At 42.7% G+C, this 27,168-nt stretch overlaps 1 protein-coding gene across 15 annotated transcripts in view; it reads right to left on the bottom strand.

The window, feature by feature from the left end:
* FOXP1 (forkhead box P1) overlaps nucleotides 1-27,168 on the bottom strand; it is a 383,585-nt gene that overhangs the window by 194,450 nt on the left and 161,967 nt on the right. For 14 of the 15 annotated variants that reach the window (XM_048315184.1, XM_048315182.1, XM_048315183.1 and 11 more), the window contains one exon: nucleotides 26,577-26,642. The gene's annotated coding sequence lies outside the window, so the exon portion shown is untranslated. Of the gene's footprint in view, nucleotides 1-2,942; nucleotides 2,962-26,576; nucleotides 26,643-27,168 lie in introns of those variants that run through there. The other variant, XM_048315191.1, reaches the window with a different exon arrangement.

Raw genomic sequence — 27,168 nt, 5'->3', positions numbered from 1 at the left:
AATGAGATTACTCTCAGCTTAACTGCATCATTTATGTCCATAATAACGGCATCATCATTACAGGGCTCAAATTAAATTACACCATAATTAGCATATCAAAGTGATTGGTTAAAGTTTAAAACAAATACCCAATTTTGTTAATGAACAGCTGTAATTGTCATGTACACTTCAATGAAAACTCCCTAAACAAATATATGTTTTAGAACAGAGAAAGATTTTGAAGCAGACAGGTCTGTGGCAGAGGTAAATTGCCTAAAAAAGAATGACACAGACTATTCTATTAATGTTAATATATGCTCATCGTTTTCAGGTAATAAAACATTCTATCAAAACAAGCCTTCGCTTCGTATTTTTTGCCTCTCAACTCCACCACCACACTGGCAAGTGTCAGTGGGGAGAGGTGCTGGCCATGCCCAGCCTGCCCCATGCACAGGACACACACCACACAGTCCCCACCCACACACCGAGGGAGGAAGAGGAGGAGGAGGAGGAAGAAGATGAGGACGTCTCGCTAACTCTACCCTGTAGACCAGGGCTGGAGTAAGCTGATGACATGATAACACATCAGGCAGCCTACAATTCAATTTACTCTAATCTAATCACATCTACGCAGCAGTTCCAGAGGTGGAACTGCACCAGAGAAGTTTTTGCTGTTCTCGTCTCATTAAAATAAATAGGGAGGTGGGACTGGAGGGTTTGTCACTGTCAGCCTGGCAGCCAGCAACACATTTCCAAAGATCCATCACTTCAAATGTACACAGCAAATACACAGTTAAAACACTCCTCAGGCAGAACGAGCTTTAACAGGGGAGCAGGTCTGCTCTGTGGTATTTTAACAGAGCAGGTGAGCTCTACAGTGTTTGGAGACCAGGCCAAAGGAGCACGGTGTCACCTCACATATGGTAAAATAATCCCTCTACGTCCCCAAAAATGTTTACACTGGTACATATTTGCTTGCGTATTACCCAATATTATAGGAAGCAACATAGGGAAGTATATTTTGTGCTAAAATTGGGAATGCACTTTCAAATATACTTAACAAGGAAATTGAATGTCTTATTAAATCCGTATTATCAAAACACTGTTCAAAAATTTAAAGAAAGTAGCTTTTCATTTTATTCATCGAGGAATCCATTAAAGCCTAAGCTCTGAAGTAGTATGTAAATTATGTGCCTTTCAAGGTAGAGCTAGGGCAAATTCACTCCATCAACTAATGATGAACCTCATTATGTGCAGGGAGTATTCATAATGAGGAAACAAGCCACCCGCCATTCCATGTTCTAACATAAATCCCTGTAAAATGTGAATATCTCCACGTCTAATTAAAGGCTACTAATTCCTATCATCCCCTACAAGGCCCAAAAAGCAAAAACTAGAAATGTGTTTAAAAAGACACCCTTTGATTTTACAAAACACATCTATTTGTGTTTACCATTAGTGAGTTGCAATGTCTTTTTTTGAAGAAAAATCCATCCTAGTTTTATAGGATAAAAGTTTGGGGGTACAAAAGTTTATTTACATTATCTGACTTGGTCTTGTATTTTAAAAAGAGCTTCTGATTAGCACAGGTCAGCCTGCACAGCTAAAGAGAAAAATAAATAAAAGGCAGAGAAAAGAAATCTCCAGTAATATGTGAGAAATAATATTTTAGTGGGGGGGGGGAGGGGGGAAGGAAAAAAAGAAAAAAAGAGAAGAACAGCTTTGCTATCCAGGTTTGCTCTCGAACTGAGACTTCCTAAAAAAAAATAAATCTAGAGATCCCCTAATAACTGGGGAAAGCAGGCAGCAGAGACAGGAAGAAGGAGAGCCAATTAAGCAACCAAGTACACAACAGGTATTTAAAAGATTTTTTGAATTATACTCAATTTAGGAAGAAGCTGCTTCCCTCCCAAAAATCCCCTAAGAATTAGGGATTGAAGACAACGCTGCTTAATGCAGGCTGGAAGAAAAGTGCTCTTCCACAGACTTACCTAGATTTGATATTTATACCTACATGCACAGTGTCCGCTCCTACGATCAAAACCACATTTCTTATTAAGTTACATAATACCCATCCTATGCATCGCCGTGAATTCATCTGCTCCTGCACTGAATTATGGATTTGCTCTCTGTACTTCCCGGCACAGAAGTGGACAGGTTTGCCGACTCCCCTGAACGGAAGACGCATCACTGTTTCTTTTTTACTGCTCTGTATTAATATTTTCCTACGTGTTCAAAACAAACCGAGAAGCACAGCAAAACCTGAGAGCGTCTCATTTTGGAGGAGACGAAAAGCATCCACTGAAGCTGAGCAACATATAGGCTTAAAAAAGAATTTAAAAAAAGAAAAATGATGGCATAAAGGGCTGGTTTAAGCAATGTGATAACTCCTTGCAGGGCAGGGAAGCACTTGAACAGTTGTAGAAAAGGCTGTGGTACCTTCCGATTATGTCAACCGAAAAGTTGAAATCCTCGTGTAAAAATACCCCGCACGTTTCATCCCTAGAAAAGCTTATTTAGAATTCATAGAAATTCATAGCCGCTAAGAGGAATATGTGCTCATAAAATCACAAACGCAAAAAAAAAAAAAAAAAAAAGGGAGAAAACCCAATATTTAAAGGAATAAAATAGAGCACACAGATTAAAGTATTTCAGCAACGCAAATTTTCTAGAAATAGCTGGGCATTTTATAGGGGGAGGGAAAGGGGGGGGGGGAATCCGGCTTCTTTAAGTTGCATAAAAATAAAACTACGCCGCGCCGCGCTGCTCCCCTGCCCACCCCGCGCTGTGCCGGTGGGGTGGCGGTGCTGGGCTTTTTCCCCCCCCCCCCCCCCCCCCCTCTTTTTTTTTTTTTTTCTTTTCCCCTCTCCCTTCTCCTTTTAGGTCAACCAGTCATGCACCGGGAAGACAACCCTCCAAAAATAACTTGTCCCTCCCCCGGAGCGCGGAGTTGAACAACCTACCTTTGTTCTGGCGCTGCAGATAAGAAGCGGCTCCGCGCCGGGAGCCGCCGCCGCGGCCGCGGCGCGGGGCGGCCCGGGGGGCTCGGCCGGCGGCACCACCTGGCAGCGCTGCGCGACCGCGGAGCGCTCCCGCCGCGCCCCGTCCGGCCCCGGCCGCGGGGGGATCCGCGGGAGCCGCCCCCCAGCCCCGCCGGGCACCGCGCAGGTTACACACGGCGGGGCCCGGGTGCCGGGAAGGAAGAGTTCGGCAGGATTTATTTGACACTTATTTTCCGGGCAGCCCTTTTGTGGAGTTGCGCCGTTTGTTTCTTATTGTCTGAGCAGCAGTTGGAAGCGTCTCCCCGAGGGGGCCCCTCAGCCCGGCTCGGCCGCTTTGACAGGGAGGTAACCATATTAGGATGTGTATGGCAAAGTAAACAATAACAGAGTTGCAATGAAATGGAATTTTTTTTTTCCTCTCCCCCCCCCCCACCCCCCCCCCCCCCCCGCTAATGGTGTTGGTGTCAGTCCTGTTTTTAGCCTTTTCCCACCAGTTTTGTTTTCTGGCTTAAACAGCCCATCTCTTAAAAATATATATATATATTTAAAAAAATTAAAATAACGAGGAGGGCAAAGGGGGATGAGGGGGAGAGGCAAGTGGTACCAGCGTCCGAATTGCTCACTGCGAGGCTGCTGGAAATGCTTTGGGTCGCAGTGGGCAAAGGGGGGGGGGGGGGGGGGAGCACTTTTAATATCCAAATAAAGACATGCCAGTTTAATAATTGGGGCAAAAAAATACAGTAACGCTTGCATGCATTGCCAAGACCAACAACAGAACAAGGGGGTTAGTGGGGACGGGAAGGACAGACACTAAAACTGCAATTTTGAAAGCAGGGGTCAAGTAGATTAGAAAAGTCCAGTCGTGTTTTGCACAATCGCAGCGAACTGGTGGGATGAGCTAAGTTGTGCAAACCCCTGCAAGTCTGCTGGCTTTAAAGCTTTGAAATTGCTGCTTTTACAGGATAAAGCACTTTAAGCAAATTGTAAAATGCAGGTGTCAAGTTAGTCGGTTTAATCAGAAACAGAACTCAGAGCAGCCGCCATGCAAAGAGTCCCCTACCAGCACAGTCAAGAGAAAAGTTCTGAAGCAAGAAAACACTGTAAATCAAACAATATTATTTTAGTGCCTGAATTCCACGTCCTAAGCAAACCACCAAGAACAACAAGTGTAGCATCTCCTTGCACCGAGGGATGAGGCAGCCGCTGGCGAGTGCTGCATGCTGAGGCTCAGCACTACAGCCAGCCTGCAAGGGGATCACAGCTAGAAGATAAAACAAGTTTACACGTCTGGGTGACGGCAGATGGGGGCAGCTCTCTGGTGCAACAGTCCAACACGAGCTGTTGAGCTGTTCGCACCACCAGTGAGCATCCTCCGTCGAGCAACAGCCGGCAACATGGAGTGCGCCTCTGGGAAGGGCTGACAGTGGATGCTCTGCCCGTACCAGGCACCACTGTGATAAGATACAGCACGAGGAGAGGTTGAAGGTAGATAGGCAAACAAAGTTGCTATGAGATCACATACTTAATTTAGAACAAAGGCAATGTTTCTCTGACAAATATGATGCACACTTACCCTGCCAAGTTCGCTTGTATTCGGCTAATCCGCAGCAATCAGAACATCAGTGTTGACATCTAATGGTACCTACAAGCATCTCTCTGCCTTTCCACATGGTGTAACCCTGCTCCGTTAACATGCTTTAAATTTTTCAACCATCTTGTTTAACCTAAACATCTATGAAATTACACAGAGCGTTACTCATCCGTGCTGCTTGTGCGACCCCCCACAACAAAAATAAAAAGTTAACATGCTGATACCAAAATCAATAAATCACACGACCAAGTAGCAGTTCAAAAGTTCAAAGACATGATGGCCAGTTCACTACGTCGCAGCACTCAACCAATAATAACTTGACTCCATCACTCCTCATAGTATAGACAATTTCATGGCATCATTTTCATTAGCCTGTCTCACTGAAAATTGCTAGCTATTTATGTATACGCTAAAATAAATTAGCCATTTCATCGAGCACTGTGATTCTTATAAAATACATTAACACAATACTCAATTTTCCAGTTGGAGTAAATAAATAAATCAATAAATTCAATACAGAGTAATTTTTTTTTTTTCTATTGTGGAGCTTCAGCTCTCAGCATAAGTGTTTTTATTGGGTTTATTTGTTTCAATAAAAATTGAAATGGGCCAGTGATCTTAGCAGTAAGATCTGGGGAAAAAAAAACAACCCAGCTCTATCTAATATTTAAGAGAGTATGCTGTGCAGTTCAGCCAACTGATAATACATAATTTTTGGTCAAAAATCATTTTCATTACAGTTATTAAACCACCACTCAATTTTGAAGGGTTCTTCTCTCGCCTCATGCATTCTCCAGCCCAGCAAGAAGCCCCTGGACTCCCTTGGAGAGGGTTCTGATCCTGCCCAGCCCATCTTCCTGGGCTGGGGGCAACCCCATACCACCTTGGAGCTTCCATGGAGAAAACTGGCATGGAAAAGTTACCAGCACTCATGTTCAGTATTTTTAAGCACTCACAGAGTATAAGATTAAGCATGACCTTTGATATCAAGGGTAAGGCACAACAGGAGGATGAGGAAACGTGGGAGAAGAGTTCATGGACATCCCAAGAACTTGATCCTTGAAGGGGACCACTGTGTCTGGCCCTTTAGGGCTGTGTTGCCCTGTAAGCCATGGCCAGCAGATCGCAGGCTGTTGGGTGATGACATCCCTACAGTGCAACTCAGGGCATCCTTTGGGGACCTCATTTGTCGCTTACAATGTCTCATGCTCTAGAGAGATGCAATCAAGGAGTGCTTCCCCCTGCCTTGGGTCAAATGCTCATCACATCAGGGGCTGGGCAACGGGATGATTCAGAATTTGGCCCTGCAAAACGCTCACACATAGACAAGAACCTGGACTGTCTTGGTCCTCCTGCTACTGTAACCTCAGGGCAAAGGAGGAGACCCACCAAGCCGCCCAGCAGTCTCCTCATCCTGTAACACAGCACTTCTCTGCAAGTCTAACACTTCCAGTACAAACCACAGGCTCCACCTGCTCAGCAGTGAGGACAAGAATCTATAAGGAACCAAAACCAAATAAAATATACCCCTTGTGACATGAATCAAGTCTTAGCAGTGAAAAAACCAAATGCATTAACTAACCCCATTTAAGCCTATAATGGTTCAACAGAATTCCTTTAGAAATGCTGGATATGAATAGCACACTTTGCAAACTGCTTGGTGCTAACAGGAGGGTACTTTTTGTTCATATTCACTCTTTAACCTAATCAGAAGAAAAGTAAATATCAGGTCCCAATTTTAATGACTGACTATAAATAAAAGCTTTTATGCAAAATGAATGGTTTACAAAGATAACGATTTTAAGGATGAGGTCACTAGTGACCTACTGAACTACATGGCACATGTCAGACAGACGTCTGTTTCTTAAATTACAGTAATAAATTAGTAGCCACAGAATCTGCTCTGTTAAGAAAACGTGAAGCTTTCCTATTCAGATAAAAGTTTAACAAATGTTTCAGTTTAGGTTAATGAGTTAAGGTTACTATTGATGGGGGGACCAACGCAGGCCCAGCTTCATCTCTCTCCTCTTCCTCCAACCCCTTTGCAGTATTACTTCACCTCAACAGGATCCAAGACTCTAACACACGTGGAACACTTTCCTCTAACTTTGCAATGATTAAACTATTCGTATTTTAAAGTATGATACTTGCATACTTGCACAGGTGTGACCACTAACACCACCCAACATACCATGTCCCATCCCAGTTACCTTGTTTTTGGTGAATTTAACAAATTTTAGCCATTTGCACTGAACTCTGCTTTTGCTGAGTGTTCTGCCACAGTCTGAATTCTGGTTAAAAAAAATGAATCCAAAACTCCTGAGGGAACTCAAGAAAATAAGGAACATCACTGATCTACCACGGTGAGCAACCCGGAGCACCACTTCTCTGAGAAGTCACCAAGCTCCCACGTGCTGGAGCACAGACACGAAAACAGGCAGGTAAAAGACTTCAGTGGGAGGCAGGTGGATGGCACCATTCCCCACCTACAGCCTCGTCCTCTTCCTCTCTGCCCCCCAGCTGGCAGGCAGGGGTACAGGAAGCCACCTGATTTGAATAGAGAGGAGACATGGCCAGCTCAGGAAGCAGGAAAACACGCAGACAGGGACAAGAAAGCCAGAGAAATGAACCATGACTGCCTGAGCATGTCACCTATCTCATACTGAGGGTTGCTTACATTTTACAGGGAACTACAGAGTTTAGTTCTGTTTGGAGCATTTTTGGAGACCTGTAGCTTGGCCAATCCGAGATCAAGATGTGCAGATATCCAAAGCAAAATGCTGGACTTCAGTGTGACCTCCCTCCCCACTTCCACATTTTAGCCTAAAACATGGAAAATCCTAAGGCTGCCTGGCTAACTGGCATTTTGTGTTCTCACTCAGCCAAGCAACATCTATTTCACTAATCCTTTTCTGAGAAACAGCTGCCAAGGCCTCCGTGGAAAGTTCTGGATATAGAAAACTTCAGCCCAACTGGATTGGTTTTTAGTCATATTGTGAATGCAGGGCTTTTCTGTGGGAGGTGTGGGTCTCTACTCTAGAAATGTTTTGCTTTTTAATAGGAACAACATCGGCCACTTCTTTGTGCCAGCAAAGAAAGTAGAAATTACTTTTTTTTCTAATACTATTTTGCTGGTTTCCCATGAAACATAAACTTTGTTTTCTCACCTATCATCCCATGCACAGCACTGGTAAAAAAGCTTTATGCAAAAAAATCCCCAATATGCAACACAACTCTGTAATGAGCCCCATACAGGAGAGGGTAATTCACTGCCAGGGCTTTCCAAACCTGACTAATGGGTCCATGGCCTTCAGCAAACAAAGGCACATTGCGTTTTTCTCCTTTCAAACCCCAAAAATTGACTCTCCTGCTGTTGCCTCAGAGGGGAGGGGAGGGGAGGGGAGGGGAGGGGAGGGGAGGGGAGGGGAGGGGAGGGGAGGGGAGGGGAGGGGAGGGGAGGGAAAAGGGGAAAGGGAAGGGGAAAGGGAAGGGGAAAGGGAAGGGGAAAGGGAAGGGAAGGCAAAAGGGGAGAGGAGGGGAGGGGAGGGGAGGGGAGGGGAGGGGAGGGGAGGGGAGGGAAAAGGGGAAGGGAAAAGGGGAAGGGGAAAGGGGAAGGCGAAAGGGGAAGGCGAAAGGGGAAGGCGAAAGGGGAAGGCGAAAGGGGAAGGCGAAAGGGGAAGGGAAGGGGATGGAAAAGGAGAAAGGAAGGGGATGGAAAAGGAAACGGAGAAGGAAACGGAAAAGGAAACGGAGAAGGAAACGGAAAAGGAAAAGGCCCTAGTGCTGCCAGGCCGTGTGGAGACTCTCTGCTCCAATGCTCACAAAGATTTCTCGCTGGGTAGAGCTCGGAGGAGCCTGAGCTTATGATAAGCAACGGCATACTTAACAGTTACATGTTACCGTTCATGATAATGCAATATTTCATTTGGGTGATTTAGAAGTCCCTCTTGACCAACTTACAGTGAGACACCAAACGCTTCATCAATCACAACCATTTTTATTCACAATCCAGTGCAAAAACTACAGGGAGAGTTGAATTTCCAGCAACTCATTGGGGAGGGGATTGCTACTAGCTCTGAAAATCCTCCTATCTCACCAATTTTTATGTTAGATTCAAATATATTTTCTTTCTAAGCAGCATTCCATTTTCCTGCCTCTCTCTGCTGCGTTTCTTATCGTGGCAGGGTGAAAGAGTATCCAATTTAATATCTGTTTTGCAGGACAGGAGATTTTTTCATATCTTATGCACTAAGGAAAGCTGCAGGGGATGGCTTAGCAGGCTGAGCATCACGTTTTAAATACCTAGACTCCCTGGAACCACAGATCCCATCAGGTCGACTGAGCCCTTCATGTTTCTGGGGTAGATAAATTAAGTGTCATGCTGTTTACTTTGTCGGGATCTGTTCGATGAGGCCTCTGCAGTAAAGGTCCTGTCTGTTCTGCATGGAGCTGAAGGTTCGTCTCACGGTTAAGACACAGCACCAGGTGCCACCTTGATCTCACTAACTCTAATGGCAATTCTGCCATTTCTGTTAAGAGAGACAATCCAGGGATCTGCTCCCAAAACTTGCTGTAACATTACTGGATGACTGAAAATTATTCAACAGCTTATCGGCCTCGGTTTTGGTGACTGTTAAACGGGAAAAAAATACATCTACACCTCCCAGATGTTTAATTCATAAGTTATACAAAACTGTCAGATCTATGGATGGCAGAAGAGAGATATTCATCATTTTTACAGCCTGATTTCTGTGGTTGGAGGTAACCCTATGTTTCTGCAAAGTCATACCCTCTTCCCACTCCTCTGCACCACACGGAAGCAGTGGCTGAGCCCATCGACATTAACGGCTCACAACAGAAGCCTTGTAGAAATAAATCACTGGAGAGGAGTAGTACAAAATAATCAGGAAAGACAAAATGTTAATAATGAGAAGAATCACAAAACTCACAATTCTGATGGCCAGTTGTGTAGAAACACACATCCATCCTCACAAACACAAAAACCTCCTTAAACCCAGACACCTAAGAGAGGTCCCTCTATCTCCAAAAGGTCTGATTCATGGAGAACACTCAGTGTTGAAGAAAACAGGATGCTTTGAGAAGGGCAGCTGTAAATATGCACTTGGAACCTGTTCCTGGCCTTACTCTTAGCTTTGCAGCTGCCATTATTTTACTGGATTTAGCTACACAGAAGATTCTGGGAAAGGTGGGTGAAGGGAAATAAAATATAACGATAGAAAAAAAAATTAGTTCTTCATAATTATTTCCCTTTTAAGTAGAAATTAAGCAGGAAAAATATCTCCTTTTACATTGGTTAGGGAAAGGACTGTCTTTTGATTTGTTTCCACAACAGCTGACAGTACACATTCCCTGCTTAGGGTACCAGAAATAATCATTATCACTCCTAAAATGTGTGTTACGATGACGTACCAGAGGTTAAATGTGGCTGTTGGCTGTACTGGCTGCAATTCCTTCTCAGGTGGCTTAGCACAACTCCCACATTTTTCTTCCCAAACTACCCAAGAACCTGCTGGAGCTCCAGCCTACAGACATTACTGGGATTAAGTAAAAGAGATAGGAAAGACTCAGCTCTATTTACACATAGCTACATTCAAACTGTTTTTTAATGGAGTTTGGCTACCAGAGGACATGGTATCAAACTGATTTTTGAAAACATATCTTGAATCTCAGACATCCAATGTTGCAAAGATACTATTTGTATTGGAGAGGGTAAAACTCCATCAAGGAAAGGAACCAGACAACACTGGGTCAGGCCTGTTTTTACCGCTGTGTTTGGTACATCTGTTTTTAGAGGCAGGGCAAAGATCCCTAGAAATGGTGCTCAAGATATTCCCTGTCAAACTAAACCAAACCAAACCAAACCAAACCATATCCAACCCAACCAGCAGAAACTGCTACAAAGAACAAGGACTTTGACCCAAATCCATCTTTTGATCCTGGAATCTCTGTGTCCAAAAGTTTTCACTGCCTTGATTAAGGATGTGCAGGTCTGCCCTACATACTCCAGCTCTGGCAGGAGACAGAGCTAAAGAAGAAAAAATAAGGCAGGTCAGGAGATGGCTGTGTAGTAAAACTAAATCAATTCATCTTTTCCTCCAAAACTGCTTTGAAATAATTATTACAGCACCTCATTAGCTTGAACTTTAAGTTGGACAAGAACATAAACTCCTGACCACAGTCCTGTGCCCAACAAAGCCCTTGCTAGGTGGCTGGCTGGCAGGTGTGGCTCCAGACTCACAGAGCATCATAAAATCCTTAAGAAAAAGGGGTAGGAGCAAGAAGATGGAGGTGCACCGCTCTCCCACACACTCCTCTCTTCGCCCCAGGGACACAGAGTCAGCCTTTGGAGCTCAGCCCTTCCATCTTCCTCGTCTCACTCTAACGAGATTCCCTCCGTATTCCCATCCGCCCTCTTTGTGCTCTTTGCTGAGCAGCACACAACCGGCCCAAAGAGGTGCCGGCTGCCCGAGGCACTGGCAGCTCTTTTATCAAATAGGCAAATCCTTCATGTCCAGCATGTCCCCGAATGCACTGAACCGCGTCCGGAGAGCCTGGCTACAGGTCCCAGCTCAGGGAGTGAAGCAGAAAAGATAATCATCGGCCTTGACTCCAAGCTCCTGTTTCAGTGCTTCAAGTCACTAGTGGTCAGCAAGGAGACTTTGGATGTGCTGGTGTGCTCGAATGGAAAAAGCTGGAATGAAAAGCAGGAGTCAGGGCTGTGCCTCCTGCTATCCCGAGGGTGAGCCAGGGTGCTCTCTCTGGCAGTGGGCTCCCAACAGGGCTCTTTGATGGCTGGTCACACCTGCTACTGCAGATCAACAAGCAAACCAAAGTGAAAAATGGAAAGGACAAGGTGAATTGTAGATGAAAGTGAAATATCCCCTCTATCAGCTTTGAGGGGTAAAGGATGAAACAGGATGAAACTGGTTTTGGTTAAAGCTGTAAAAAGAATCACAGGGAGAGAGCACTTACAGAGAAATGTATTTTCATGTAAACTTTTATGCACCCATCCCTTGTAGCTGGACATCAGGGAAGATGTTAATAAACATCATGGGGGGAGAAAAACACAGTAAAAAAAGAAAATCAGACTACAAACCCATCTTTTCCAAGATGTTCAAAATAGCTTTGCAGCTATATACTGCGGGGAGCCGGGCACACTCAGATACAAGTTTGCATCTTAAACGTAAGCGCACATACATACAAACAAGGTTTTGCAGATATTTGTTAGCTGTACTACAAGATTTTCCAGGGCTGGTGCTGCAGCTTATGTTACCGTGCTTTTATATAGCTGCAGATCAGCCCCCTAAGAAGCAGCCTTGGAGAGAAGCTGAAATAGTGACAGTTTGTGTTGCTGGGGATATTTCTGAGACACAGTTGCTGTTTACTGTGTTTCTATTTCCAATCAAGCTGCAAAGTCCACCCGTAAAACATGAGGAGGCATTTCTTTGGGTGTGGGACAGTGCAACACGCACACAAGGAAGAGCAGCTCTTCAGCTGCTCCACCAAAATACTCTTAAGCCCTATCAGCAGCAGAGCATTTGGCCCATGAAGAAGAAAACTATAGCCAAAGTCGCCGGTTACAAAGCTTCTCTCAGTATATATTTATGCACAAAGCTCAAATAATTTAATACCACGCCTCACTAATCATGTGAATGCACAATTCTTGCAGGGGCAAATGGTTCTTTTATCTCGTGCACCTCTTGCTCTTGGCTGGAAAAGGTGCCTCAGAATCTTACTGGCATTTTTAAAGGTGGCACCTACCTATCTGTGGCATATATAATCCAATGTGATTCACTGTAGGCTCCCCAGGACAGATTAACCTACCCTACAAGGAGTCAAAAACTAGTCCTAATGATGGCAAATCACAGCACATAGCCAACTGGACAACTTCCTTCCACTTCAGAGGGAAATTAAGGGATACACTCTGGAGTATGTTCTCCTTGTTACACTCTTGTTACTCTGTTAATGCTAATGATTGTACATAGTGTAAGAAAAAATGCTACCAACACCTAAAACAAAGGAAGATTGGTCAAGAATATGCAAAAGCATATGCAAAGGGATCTAAAGAGCATTTCAACATAACACAGTTTTCTTCCTTATTCCCTTCTTTCCTTAAAAGCAAGAGGCGTGCAGGGTTGCAAAAACATGTAATTTGCCAGCAAATGCACAAACTACAGCTCATGAAAAATAGTGAAATGGAGACCCAAAATTTGAGGCCAGTACAAGATCATAATATGAACTGGAGATCAGAAAACTGGCTCCTAAAGTAAGAAAGAAAAGAACACCAATTCCATTTTTTTCTAAGAAAACTATTTCCTACCAACTTTGAAAACAAGAATGCCTACAGTGATCTGGGCTCTCTGTGATAGTTTTGGCTTGGCTCCCTTGCCCCTCCTCAGCTGCATGGCCAAATGTGGGCCTGACCATGAGGTTCAGAGAGTTGTGTTCTTCTTAACCTTCCACTTCATGCTTCCAATTTAGACTGCAGTAAAACCGCCTTTCAGAAATTTCCCTTATTCTTCATTACTTCTAAGGTGAGAGTTTACATTTCGGTCCATATCTGTGATGCCAGATTACTGCAGAAGTGCAACACTGAGATAATATACTGGGGTTTAGCCTTTTTCCACTTCTCCTTGGATTTTTTATTTGTTTTTTAGAATGATTACAAGAGCAACTCAGTGGCTCTGGAAGTGCCATAAGCTCTTGCCCAAATTTTGATGCCTAGACACAAAGTGAAATACAGAGGTGATCTCTTGGATGCAAGATTTGCAACAGCAGCTTGCAACTGTCTGTTGTGGTGGGGCAGCATCGTGACTAATTATTACCTTCACTGAACACCCAGTGACAAGACCATGCTGTCACCATGTCCCACCAAAGCTCGTGAGTATGGAGAGAGATGGGGTGAGAACTGAAAGCATCCTGACTGCTCCTGAAAAACTGCTCTCCTTCCAGCTAGCTGCTCTTCCAAGCCACAGGACACTTTCCAGCGTGGTTATGAGCTCCACCTCAGTCTGGGCTGGTCAAGACGAGTCTTGCCTTTGAGCAAGCAAGAAAAATTCACAAGGGAGAAAATCAGATTTGGAAACTAAACGTTTTGTAATCTCCTGCCATGCAATTTGGCTTGCAGGCAAACTTCCAACCCTTTCAATAGCAAAAAATCCGACAAATACACTGTCTTCTACCATCTTCTGGTGTATTAAGGCCAGAGTGTGATGCGATACCACACACATTTAAAAAGCTGTACAAGCGGAAGGGAGTGATGCACCCATGCACAGTGGTAGAGGAGACAGCAAACATACTGCATGGAATCAAACAGAGCCAAAATAACCACTTCTGTTATGCTAATTTATCTTCTTGTATTCCTTTGCCAAACCGGACACGGCTTCCCTGGAATAAGGAGCACCTGGGTGATTGATCTGTAGTACTGCTGCTGCTGAGGTGACTCTCTGCATCAGGGGAGCCTGGCGCCTCCAGCCTTTGGCCAAAGAAGGGCACAAGACAAGTTAAAAAGAAACACCATCAAAGCCAACCAGCAGTGCTGAGCATACGACCGGCTCTGGGTATGACCGGGTTATTGCACTGCCCTTATCAGCACACACGAGTTCAAGGTCAGCCTTGATGCACTGACTGAAAACTGACACTGCCTGTGTCCTGCAGTCAGCACGGCTTCAAACCAAGGCTCCCAATTATTAGCAGTTATTTTGTTTATTATTGCAGGGCCTCAGGACAAACAAAAAAGGAGCCCCATTGTGCTCAACGTCATACAGAAGTGCTTAATTAGCCTCTTCATAGGTTGTTCCCTTCAGCTTCTTTTAAACAAGATATTTTCAAATATAAATAAATTCAAATTTCAGAATTCCAGAAATCAGTTCCCTGAAATTTGTGTCTGTAAACAATTAACGCAAATTTGCCTTCCCCAATTTCAGCTATACACCAATCACTTCATTCTTTTGTTTACTTTAAGAAAAAATTATATTCTAAAGTACTGGTCCTTGGGATGTAAACAGATTTTTGTCTTTCATTTAAAGGCTGGATTTAAGCTCAAATTTTCTCTGAACTATGTGAAAGTTGCAAAATCATTGGTTTTCTGTTGTTTCCTCCAACTACAGTATTTATATATCAAAAACATAAATGACAAATGTACAGGAATATTCACAAATTGGAAAAACCAATTAAGAGCTGAGTTTTTACTCAATAAAAAGTGATCTGTGAAATGTGAAGCCATACTGCAATCTCCTAAGTTCAGCAGAATAATGAAACCAGCTCATAGCTAGGTAAGAGAAGTACCAACACTGTCATAGAAGTAAATGCAGGAGAACACTAACAAAATTTGTGAAGGAAAAGTAAAACGGCAGACTTTCCACTTTCTCTGGAGGTATCTGGTCATGTACTTTCCTAGAGATGCCAAAGTAGCTGTACCCCTGGTCCAGTCTCCCGTACCAGCACTTGACAGTGATCGTAACACTTGTTAAATTCAAAAGGTGAGAGAAGAAAGGGAGGCAAGAGGAAGGCAGCCCATCCTTCCAAGAGCCATTCACCCACAGTATCCAATCGCCCCAACTTGTCAGCAGATAGATCCTGAGGATCAGGCATTTCTTGAAAGCATCTTATGACCATTTTCAAATGCAAATACTTTCTGCTGAGTCCCCACCTTGCTCAGATTCGTACCAGTAATTTAGAGGTCACCAGCTATTACATCTTATTATCTAACCCTTCGGACTCTGCTTGCTTTCTTTTTACTCTTACTGTTCACTGATGTTTCCACTCACCTTTGAAGATGCCAGTTTAATTTAGCTGGGTTTTGCAGCCACACTTTGGATTACATTTCCCACAAGTTTATTCCAGCAATTTCTTGGCAATAAACGATATTTGGATACCCCACAGAAACCCTACATCAAATATTGATTGCTGTTATTTCCATTACCAGAGGCTAAACCAGTTAGGTCCTAAGGGCAAATTAAAGAGCTTGCTTCCAAGTTCTGGTCCTTCAGAGGAAGGATGTAACTATTCTCCATAACAAGGAAGATGCTGACACAAAAGCAAATAATTGCCCTAAAAATGGTTCATTCTCTGGCATGATTAAATAAAGAAAATATAGTAAACTACTTTGCATGCAGAGGATAAAATCAATATAGTTTCCATTCAGGCAATAAAAATTATAGCACATTGCTTTAGATACATAGATACTCTTCATTTAAGGTAGAGTTTCCACAATTCCCCGCTGAATACCCAGCTCTGCAGCGTGCACCTCTCTATAGCACTCAGCAATCTCTGCTTGACATTAGTGCGAAACAATATTCATTAAGAGCATAACACTAAAGTGCAACATGTAAGTAAATCAAACTCTCAATGCTCTATTTTACAAATTTCATGGGCCACTGGGGATAATTAAAAGGGTAATTATACAAAGTTGGTGCAGTTTTGAGACTCAAATGACATTTTCTGCTTTAAAGCACTCGATAATCTGCTATTTTTTTACTAGGACAGTCTTTTTGTACTTTGATGGTCAAACAGCATAAACAAACAAGAACTGTTTTTAAGGTGTTTCAATTCTTTTTTCTCTCCCTCTCTCCCCACACTGTTTTTCTTGATCAATACCACTCACTAGTTATTCCTAAAAGCACCATATTATCAAGAAAAGGGAGACCTTTGGAAAAAAGAAGAAAATCCCTGATCACTATAAAATGCCACTGAGTCTCAAGTCTGGCTTAAAATGTAGCTCTGAACAAAAATGGCATTGCTTTGGGTGTTTACAGCGCTGGAGCACTGTTTGGTTTGTCACTGTGTTTAACCACTGCTCTAAAGCCAGCAAAGTACATTACTGGTAGTAACAGCTCATGAAAAATACAGCGAAGAAACTGCTAGTGGCAGAAGCATTTAACTTTCTTGTTAGCAGCCTCCCCCATGTGGCACTTTAGCACCAGCAAGTTGTTTATTATGTTCTGTGCCAGGCAAAACTGATTAAATGGGGCTCTTAAGAATCAAAGCGTTATAAATTCATGGAAATACAGCAAGCAATAAATTCCATGGAATTAAAAGCTTACTAGTGCTATTAGCATTTCAGGGTGTTTGCATTGTTAATAGTGATGTGCAAAAATGATGTTCCTATAAGACAAGGCAAACCAACAGAACATATGCTTTAGCTGCTACATTTTTATACCATGTCATCATTAATGGCTTTTCTTTTTTCCAAAAAACCTAAAAAGCTCATTAATGTTTTAAGGAAAAAACTGAACCAAAGGCCTGTAGACCAAGGATTTACATCCCTAGTTAAAGAAAAGTATTATGTAGGGAAGGTAGCACTGTTGTGACTCTGTGGAAGAGCAGGAGATGGATTTCCTGGAGCAGAGCTGGGGAGGAGGGAGAAGGGGTGAGGCAGGGTGACTTTGGTGACACTACAGGGACACGGTACAACACAACTTGCTAACAATTTAATAAGTAAACTCGATGCATAGTAATTCATAATACCAAAAAGAAAGGGCAATGTGGTCTGACCTGGTGGTCAGTAAATCTGTCAACAGCTCTCCAAACAGACATCTTTACTCCGGGTCGCTCTATCATCATTCCATGGGAATGACTCTGCTGGCAGGTGACTAACTTCTCCATCGTTACTGCAGAGCTCCATGTGAAACACGAGCCCAAGCTGGGATGAGGCCTTCCCTTATGCCCATCTGTTTGCAGGTAGCTGATAGCTTTGTAAATGGAATTCCTTTCAAGCAGAAACTTGGTAAAGAAACTGCTTTAGGTGTGTGGCTAAGCAGGAAAGGAATGGGACACCTTTCAAAACTGAAAAAAAATAGGCCTTGCAGGGTTTGTTGCTGGGTTTTGGGGGGAGATTTTGCTTCAGGTTTGGTGGTTTTTTTTTTGAAAGGAACAATTTGTACCTTTCTGAGCTGCCTGAGCACACAGCAGCCAGATAACATAACCTGCAATGTCCCTCTGGAGGGCAAGGGGCAAATCTGGCTCTTGTTGCAGACAGGAAAATCAAATCACCGCCTTGTTGCCACAGTTAAGGTCTGACATAGGATAAAGAGCATATTCTGGATGGTACATCATGCACAGCTGGCAGTGTGCAAAGTCAAAAAAAAATCCCAAGAAAGCTTTGTCCAGAACAAACAGTCCCCATGCCATGGAGTGAGTCAGCTGCAAGGGTAGGAAACAAACCCCAAATCCTGTCTCGTGGGCTCAAGCTCTGTGCAAAGGACACATTAACAGCGAAAACCCTCTCCCAAGATTGAGGGGGTTGACATTTTGTTTGCCCCAAGCAAAACAAAACAAAGCAGTAGGTTTTTAACTGCTCAGAGGCACATTGTCTTTTTGATGTATGCATGTCCTAGCAGTCACACATCTGCATCGGGAGAGAAATAGCCTGGTTTTTTTGGCAGTTATTTAGTCCTTTTCATCTGAAAGTTGAAAATGCACCACCAGTGAACCTTTGCAGCTCTGGGTTCTGCATATAAAAAGCAGCTGCTGAATACATGCAGGGAGCAAGGGCTTTTTCTTAATGTTTGAACAGTTCCAAGTTCAAACCCATTAAAGTCCAGGTCACACCGGGATCATGTCACTGTTAATGCATCCAGTTACACGCTGAGGGAAACCCAATACAAAACTATGACAAACTCTAGTTCTCCTGCAGAGGTACTCTAAGGTCTTGCCCAGATGATGCCACAGATCACTCTTCATGGGCGGTGACCAGACAGGATGTCAATGTCAGAGGATGAGTCTCTTTACAGTTGTTTTTAAAGAGGTCTCCTCAAATGTCCACAAAGCTTGTTGGGACCTTTTCCCTTCCCTCCTCCTGGGGGAAGAACTTACTGTCCCACTGATGTTTTCTCTTACACATCACAGGCTCCCGCACAACCTCCTCCCACAGCATCAGCAGCCCACCCACTGTTGTGCTTCACAGTGAACACCTCTAACTCCGTGCTCCTTCTTTTGGGAGCCAGTCCTCTCTGCAGGTGGGCATGGTCACACTTGCTCTTGGGGGACTTCACACCTGGCCAACTATGTGCTGTCCTGCAATGGCAGCAGCAGGGGAGCAGGAGATGTGGGACAGCTACAGCCCCAGCCACCTGTGGAGATACTCCACAGGACCTACCCCCTGCAGATACGTGGTATCTCATCATACAGCTGGTACAGCCCTACTCTCTTCCTAAGAGGGCAACTGGCAGCTTCTGGCAGAGCTTCTGGTTCCTCCAGTGACGGAGTACAAGTGACACTGGGATGCAGGAGGATGTAGCACAGCACTACAGCACAGCCCTGCCCACCCAGGAATCACTGCAGGACTTCTGTATCAGCTTCAAACACAGCCAGGTCTAGTAAACCAAACTATTTTGGATAGCTCCTCTGAGCTTTCCACCCTAACTATGCTGGCAAAGGAGGAAAAGGACTTTACTGGGCTTTTTCACCTTATCAAGTATCTAGAAAATCTGGCAGCTGACCTGGATGTGTTTCAAGGTGAGTTAACCATGGCACCTTACGGAGCAGCATTGCTCCAGTTGGCCTGCAGATCATGAACACAGGACACAAATTTTGGCAAGATTCAGCACGCACACACTATACACATGGGATTTACACCACGCACATGTTCGATCTGCACTGTTCTTCATGCAGTTTTCTGAAACTCATTGCAGAGTTAAGAAACGGGAAAGAATCGTGAATAGTCTTAGAGATTCAATATGTGTAATTTTTTTAAACACTAGTAACTTTATTAGTAAAATTCAAGTTATCTTAAAAAAAAAATTGCCTTGTGCACTTGAGTCTCATTGAGGAGAAACAAAAAAGCCAGTCTGCATTTTTAAACTATATTCTCTCAGATATTCGCCATTCCAAAGAAGAACAGGCCAGACTCTCCTTTTAATTACATTAATGAAAATCCAGGTAATTCTTTCAGTTTTAACTAATATTTTGTCTAATTAGTATTTTTTTTCCCCCAAAACATGTATTTATCTGCTGTGAAATCAAAGGCAGAAATGAATTGGTTTAAAGATAGCAGAGAGTAAATAACAAGTTTGGAACCTTGCAGCCTTACCCTGGCAATTTGTCTCATATAATTGACTCAGCAGACATGCTTACAATTTCTCACAACTTTTACAAGACCTCCTATGGGCTTATTTTAACGTTCTCCAAAACTAAGCTCAAAGCCTTGGACTCTCTAAGCAAGTAACACCAAAAGCCATCACCCTTCCCTCCTTAAAAAAAAAGGAAACAAACAATAAAACCACATTTTTCTTGCTGGCTATTGGATCTTAAAGAGGAACAAAGATGCAAATGAATTTGCACTTTTTCAGAGATAATTTTTCTGTTCTTTTTCAATAACGCTGTTTTTCATAACGTTCAGTTCACATTCAATAACTCTTTAGAAGCAAAATTTTCCCAATAAAATTCCCTTTCCCAATTACTGGAATAAAATTTAAATGGAGGATGACAGCAATAAAACAAACACAAACCAACTAAAAAGGGGTTAAAAAGTCCCCCAGCCCCCCAAAACCAGAAATGGTCTCATTGCCCATATTATTGATTTATGCTGTTGTTGGCTTTTAAATGTAGCACTTTCTATTTCTAAGATCTTTACAGACAATTACTAATGTCACAACTCTGTGGCCCTGTTCCATTGGTGGAAGTGCCCCAGGAGCAGGAAATGCTGTGCCCTTCCACAGACATTTCCTTCCAATGCTGGGATCCAATAACCCTTAATAAGTCAGAGGATTAGATGAAACACTTGTATTACAACTAATAAAGATAAACACAGGGGCTAGCAAAACTAACAAAAAGGGTATGACAGGAGAAGGAAACAGACCTATTACTCAAAAGATGCCAATTTATGGTTTTTTTGGGGGGGTTAACAATTCTACCCTTTAAAAAAAGAAAGAGATTATCATATTTCAACAAAAATCTATTCTGAAAAGTCATATTATAAACTGTGGATATTAAGGGTTTGCAATGGAAATGACATCAGAGTCTTAGTTACAAATGTCCAAATGTTTGTGCTACCCTACTAAAAAAATAAACAGTGAGCTCAGAGTAAGAAATGACCCATTTGAGCAATTAAGCAATATTACGCAAAACACACTGAAAAGTATAGGGCCAGCAGAGGTGGGAGAGCCACAAATTAAAATTCACAGATTGCACCAGGAGAAAGACTGAACAATTAAACATCTCAGAGGTGTCTGAAGTTCCTGCCATTTTTCTGAGTGAAAAATGCTTTCATATGTTGCAATGAGAAATACGGGCAGGCAATCAGGAGCAAAAAATAACTTTATTTCTTTTCTTTTTAGCACCCTTGCTCTAAGATGAGCTACAAGATGAAGAGGGTGGCCTCCCATAATGCCCACTGACATCACTGGTCTTGTAACACTTGTAAAACATGGCTGCCATCGCAGTACAACAATAACTTAAATATCATGGAAGATATACTTCTGGTGTGGGAGAAGGCAATAGGCAGTGACCTTACAGATGACCAAATAAAATATGCAATAAGAATCTATTTCTGGAGTAATTTTCTCACATCTCTAGATTTTGTAACACAGGAACGTGCACCGTCTGCGATGTGAGTTTTCCAAAGGCAGGTTCCAAGTCTACAAGTGGCTCTTGCCCTTGTGCTGAGAGACAGGCATGGCCATGAGACCCCAGCAGACAGCACTGGTGTGTTTGGAAGCCCACCAAGCCTATTCAGCAAGTGAAAAACATCACTGGATCCACTGGCCCAGCAGCATAACTTGCACAAAGTGTTACTACAGCTCTGAATTCAGAGTTCACTGCCTGCTCCCACAGGAAACCTTGAAACTGGATATTTCCATCACATTCTGTGTTTGAGACCAAGCATGAGTTCAGGCTATCTGTAGGTCATACCTTGGTTCTGCAGTAACAGACCAATGCTGTTCCTGCCTATGCCATTCCCAATTCTTTCCTCAGTCAAGCTGTGATAAAATGCAGCACATTCTGACATATTATCCAGCTTGGTTTTGAAGAACCAGGCCAGAAATTGCATGGCCTGCGTCACATGGTGTATTATGAGCTGTTTCCTTGGTGTACCTGTACTGGCAAACATCAGTGCACCCTTTTTTGGGTGCTCAATCTGCAGTCACAGCTTTTACATGTTGGGCCATTTTCAATACATGCATTTGTTTCAATGTCTGCAGCTGTTTGATCTGGGGGTGCAGATGAGGCTAATCTAGAGGTGTGTCAGCCTCGTGCTCCATGTTCTTCAGGGATTCAGAATGGGTGATGGTACTTTGAATGCAATTTAGGTCATACAACTCAGCACTTGCATTTCACTGAGGATCATACTGAACATCCACATAAACTAATAGGAGAAACACTGTGAGATTATGCAAAATACTGGCCAAATCTTGCTCACTTTAACAGTCTTCATGAAGACCAGAAAGATTTGGTCCAAAAGCATCAGATAAGAGGATCAAAACCTCCTACTGACTATCTTAAAACAGAGAAACATATTTTACTATCAACCCACTTGAAGATTTATAAGATATTAAGGAATATTAAGAAGAAAAAGAAGAAAAGCTAAATGGGCCAAAAGAAAACAAAAGAAATGTGTTCTCTCGAGACTGCTAATGCTGGCAGACAATAGCACAGAAAGAACTCCTCTGACAGATCTTTGAAGTCTTCAATACAGCAAGCTAGTGGGCCATGTTAATGAGATTTGCTCAGATACTTCTTAAATTATCCCAAAATGTCTTAATCTATTTTCTACACCTTCTTGACCCAATTGCTTCAGAAAAGTCACAGCTTCACACACCTCTGGACTGAACTTTTCATTCAAATAGGTAAGGTCTTCAAACACTTTGTGTTTCCAATGACCCACCCAAAAACTTTTTAGGGTTTACCCCCAAACATGCAGGTAATGTAATTTCTGTTACTAATGATTACAGAAACACTTTACACCACACTGTACCTTTGAACCTTGAGAAAAGGTCTGACCTTAAGACCTTCTAGTAACTCAGTTCTTAACAATTAGGATATTACAACTTCTCTCAACAATCCAAAAGTAAATAAACCCAGTCTTAGATGAGGCCTGACAGACACTGATCACTCCACCAGCAAGGCAGCAGTAGGAATCAGTGGGATCTGTCTCCCCAGTCCCTATTTCCTGCTGAGGGTGACACAAGAACTCATGCAAAATGCTTCCAGTACAGCTCTATGTAATTTGGGCCCACTGAAGAGCAAACACTGGAGAAAATGTCCAAGAACCAGATTGTCTGTTCTGTTCCAGACTTCCTTGTGAGTGCATTCCAGTCCATATTCAGGACCCATTTTCAGAAGTAGCTGCCCACCACATGTTCTAGGGACAGGAGCTGTTTCTGCTCTCTAATATGCTGTAAGACCTTTAGGTCAAAAGCAGGAAGAGTCAAGGTGCCAAATTCACTAAGAAAAATATCATCCTACCAACTTCCCACTGCCTGATGTGCAAACATTCCTGCGACCCAAGCCAGTACAAAAAAACAGGACTAAGGACATCACCAGCACATCTTCTGGAAGTGACCAGCAAGGAAGAGTGCTGGGGAGAAACTGCACATGCTGGTGAGCCCTTCATAAGCAGAAATGTGTCTGAAAAAGTTTGTTTCAGGGTTTTGACTTTTGCCTGCAATGGCCAGCAAAGACATGGGACAGTGACTTGATAACCTGGTTTGAGAAGCATTTCTCTTCCTAATGGAACAAAGTTGGAAAAAAGTAATTTTTTTTTTTTTTTTGGTCCACTTTGTTTTTCATATAGACCAACTACACAGTCCATTTTTTGTATTGGGTTTAGGAGAAAAAGTCCTTGTAACTTTTCTCCTAGCTTGAAGGGAAGGGAGGAGAAAATACACCTATATAAGAAAGTTAAAGCTCAAACCCACAGATTTATCTGTTGATCATCTCATTCAGCTCTGAGTTACAGCAGGCAGCTTCTGGTTTATTATCAATATTTAATCAGCATTTAACTCTGACAAGCATTAAGATTTGAAATTTTAAACTAAGTGCAACTTTGCTAAATCCTTTGTGTTGATTTTTTTGCCATTAAAGGTTTTCTAAAGGATTCTATCTTTGCTATCTTAAAAGTCTACATGTGCCTTTTGTTATCAATAATGTACAATTTTAGTAGCATGTTTTGTAGTTTTTAATTTTTCAGCATGCAAGCTATCCCTGATTTACAACGCTCACTGAATGCTGTTTGATTATTGAAAATGCTTTTACTACATTTAAACAAATGACTGCTCCTGGAAAACTAACTAATTATTGTCCATAATTCTGTAAAAATACGTTTCCCCTCCCTTCTCCCCAAATCAAACACTTCGAACTCTTACTTTGAGGAAAAACTGGCATATAATTAGGCATTATGCCTAACAGTGCTAAATAGAGGGAGAATGTAAACATCTTAATTCTGGAGGTTTAACCATCAAAGCCCCTTGCTGTATCTGTTCTGTTACTTGTGTTTCTGTTCGGAGCTCCTTGGAGCTCACAGGAAAAAAAGAAAGCAAACAAAGCATGTAGAATAAAAATCTATTTTGCCAGCTCTGAGCTGCCTCCCACCCCGCATGCCCGAGGCCAGGCTCACACGCAGGGCTGGGACGCCTGGGGCCACGCAGCTGCTCCTCAAGGAGTAGAGTCCTGCTCTGCAACTGCTCTGAGCGGCTTAACCGCTAACTCAGGAGATGGGATTTCACCTGAAATTAAGCTATCAAGCAATTGAGCTCAAACTCAATCAACCAAACCCTTAACCTTCCCTGTTTCAGTGGCACTGCTCTAATTAGGACTCTATCACTATTTCCATTACTATCTCCTATTCTCATGGTTTATTATCTCAGCGGTTTCAATTCTCGCCCAGTTTAAATTTGACATCCAGTTTCTTGGACCACATATCATTCATTATGGCTTTATTTTATGAAATATGTTGCAAGATTACAGACCGATCCTGCAATAAATAGGTTTTTGTTGAAAACTGCACCCCTCACTGTGGTACAAGCAGGACAGAGCCAAACCTTCTCTGAGAAACAAGTCCCAACATTAAAGGACACGTTGAACAGCTTGTTTTCTATTAAGTTTTAAATTTTGTTGAGCAGTTTGAAAACATATCCTTGAACACAGATCCACCTGCACACACCACAGCTGCCCCATGGCTCTCCAGTCCTTACTGTCTTCCCCTTGAGCCTGGATCAGCTTCTAGGAAGCACAGTTTGGCTGAACTCTGCTTACCAGCTCTACTCAGGGGGGAGAATCAATAACCTATGATGCACAGGAGGTCAGACTGAAAAATCTAATGGTCTTTTCCAGTGACATATTCTGTGAATCACCCAAACTGCTTTCTGCTGAAGGATGAGTGATAGAGGGGATGTGTGCCTGAGTGGTGCACTGATGGTAGTAGTACAAAACAAATCTGCTTTTGGAGACACGGCCTACAAGCTTCAGGTGAGTCTAAAGGCAGTGTTCTGCATTTAACACCACCAAAATTCCTTGTTTTCCTGGGTCACATAGGACACAGCCACACATGAACTAAGAACAAGAGTCCCATTAATGCTGAGGCCCTCTGATGTACCTGGGATTTCAAATTCTTCCCTTCTTCACAAAAACTCAAAGGAGGAACAACACTGCAGAGCAAGGAACCACTATCTCCTTAAACTGCAGGATCTGCTTCTTCTCCAATAGCTGAAATACATCTAATACTTCATGGGCTCCACCATAAATGAAAAACAAACCAGTAAGATTCAAGTCTTGGAGAGAGGCATATATCATATCGCTGACATACACCACTGGCATGGCCAAGGATTGCAATATTCACTTGAACTTTATGAATTTCATCCTAACTAAATAGATATTTTTGGCAACAAAGAACTGAAAAAAAAAAAAATCCCACTTCGTCCTCAGATCTATTTTAATTTAAAACAGAAGAGAACAGGGACATTTTTTCCCCCTTCAAGTACATTTTAATAAAATTAAAAATAAAAATAGCTCTAATTCACTCCAATGCATTTAGTCATTCTGTAAAATTCTAAGTTTAAAATGAAATCACCATTTTATATTCAAACAAGGTCAAGAGAACAGCACTAACGAGCACTGACATCACAGCGAACAGCAGCCACTGCTCAGCGCTTACATCAGTGTTGCTTGTTGCTATGGTGCTTAACCGACTATTAATTTCTGAAAGAAGGTGATTATAAAGCAGCCATATGAACCTCAGTCAGATGACACCCTTCAGTACCAAACACTGATCTGCGTTACTCTTCTCTTCTGCAAGTTAATTTTGTGAATCACCACTTTTGTGATGTTAATATTTCTTCCCAACTTGAAACTTTGGACCAGAAGAGAGGCAAGGAGTTAATTTAGAAGCAAGGGACTTTCACGCTGCTTTAAATAAAAATCATTTTGCAGAGAGTGATATTTCTTTCCTTTTTGCTGTGCTCCAAAAGACTAAAAAGCATGTGTTTTAACTTTTGCAGTGATAATAAGCAATCAAATTAACAGCTAAATTTTGCTCTCCTGCTCTGCTCGACGTGCTGCTGTAAATCCAGGAGTGTCTCAGCCGAGGATGAAGTAGCACTGAAGCTGACTTGACCACTCCCCAGGGATTTGCCTCAGTAAGGGACCTTGCGACGGCCTGTGCTGCTGCTTCTCCCAGCCCAGCACCCACGGACCATGGAGCTGCCTCAAAGACCAGCTGGAGCAGGGTCTTCCCATTCCCACAGAAGCTTTGCCCAGTCACCAAACAGCCTTCTCAGAACATGGCTGAAAGCCAAAATGTGCATCTTTTTGGCCTTGCTCCTCAAATGCAACTGGACACCTAAACCATTAGCTTCCCAGGCAAAATATGGGTTTTAAGGCACAGCATTTACTTGAAAAGCTCCAAGCCCAATGCTGCAAACTTTATCCATGTTGCCAGAAAAGCCTTTACTTGTGCAACTAAGGTACGGTCCTGGGGTTTGCAGGATCAGATCCTTTGTTCAGACATACTTCAAAAATTGTGTGAAAAACAGTATATTTGTATTTACCTTCTTCAGTTGCTCCTGTAAAGCAATCTTCAGTTACAGCCACCCAAAAAGGTCACTCTTCTTACCCTGCAGAGAAAGGAGGTAACACACGTGACTCTGGGTCAGTGTCAGCAGCAGCACCCAAAGCATTTTCATTGGCACCACATTTGCAAGTACAAACATAAATAAAGCAACAAATGAATCTAATCATGTTTAATGGTGAATGACTTTCAGAGAGAGTTAATAAAAACAATCAAGTCACAGGACTGCTGCTTATCAGTACCAGCTAGTGTGAGGTTCTTCAGTTCAGCACAAACAACTTGGTCTTTGGGAGGAGAAAAAGAGAAGCAAAAAACCCCATGGAGATGAGACATCTTTGTTCTCTAACATAAACTTTCTTAATCTTGATGTCTATCAATCTATTTTCAGTTTGAATAATAAATGAGTTCAGTTCTTTGTTTCAGAAATCTGACTATTGTCTGCATGGGTTCTCCTTACTTAAGGCATTTTAAGACCATTTGTACTTGCTGCTATTTTATCTTCTGGATCCTTTCTTTTTTCTCATCCTTTTCCATAGAGACACGGTCCTAGATGAGATTTTAGAACTAGCTGC

This window comes from Corvus hawaiiensis, chromosome 11 (assembly GCF_020740725.1).
Source record: "Corvus hawaiiensis isolate bCorHaw1 chromosome 11, bCorHaw1.pri.cur, whole genome shotgun sequence".
NCBI classification, from domain to species: domain Eukaryota; kingdom Metazoa; phylum Chordata; class Aves; order Passeriformes; family Corvidae; genus Corvus; species Corvus hawaiiensis.
Note: the sequence above shows the minus strand (reverse complement) of the source record. Positions and strands in the feature narration are given on the sequence as shown.